Consider the following 1,070-nt stretch of genomic DNA (forward strand, 5'->3'; position numbering starts at 1 on the left):
TTGCGTAGTTGTTCTTGGACGTACTGTTTGGTCGCTTCTAACTCCTCTACGTTCTGCTTGTACAGTGGACTGTAGCTGTTCGGTAGCGGTTCCTCCAGGATGATCTTATGATCGTACGGTCGATGCTCCGGGAGTTCTTCCGCTGCAGTCTTACTGAATACATCCCGATAATGGTAATATCGGGATGGTAAACGTTCTTGGAGCAGACGGGCGTTTTCGGGGTCGTCCTGTAGGTTTCTCTTTTTCTCCTCCAGCACTCGCTCGATTTCGTACAAGCTGGTGGTGAAAAACTCGTTTTGTTTCTGTTTCATTTTGAAGTGAAAAGCATTTGCGGAAATAAGAGCAATTTGAAAAGTAGGTTGTGTTCGCGGATTGTCGGGCGCAGGTCGGATAGGTTTCGGAGTAGGTTTTGCAACCTCTGTTGCAACAGGAACCTTCCAAAACTTAGGAGCCCGAATCAGTCCACGAATCCTGTTGATAGTCTGGGACGGACTGTTACCCTCCCAATACTCCTCCTGTTCCCATAGCTTGTCTCGACGCTTGATATCCAAGGCAACACCATCAGAGTGCACGGGTTGGTTCAGCGTCATGATGATGGGCGGGGCGGGATCGTACGTAGCAGGGTGCTTGTCTGACCAGATAAGCCGAGACCGATCCATATCGAGCTTGAGCTTAAAGCGCTTCAGCCATTTGATACCAATTATACAGTCTTGAGATCCGAGGTCTACGATCACAAAGGGGCAGTTGAGTATCTTTCTACCGTCGATAATCATATGGAGTCGGATATATTGTGACACTGGCGAGATGATCTGGTCCTGGAAACCTTTGACCCGAACCGTAAAAGGTAGCTTTCGGATAGGAGTCCAAAGGGCGGTAGAAACAGAGTGTACAATAGAAGAATTCAAGAATAGGAAACCTTGGGCACCCGTGTCGACTAAGGAGTGGAGTCGGACACCTAATCCCTCGTGACAGAGCACGGTGGAAGCAAGGAAATGGGGTCCACCAAACAAATGAGACAAGGAGAGATTGGAGAGGTCATATTGGTTTAGGCCCGAGTGGAGTGATCCCCT

Source organism: Macroventuria anomochaeta (assembly GCF_010093625.1).
Source record: "Macroventuria anomochaeta strain CBS 525.71 unplaced genomic scaffold BU25scaffold_6, whole genome shotgun sequence".
NCBI classification, from domain to species: Eukaryota; Fungi; Ascomycota; class Dothideomycetes; order Pleosporales; family Didymellaceae; genus Macroventuria; species Macroventuria anomochaeta.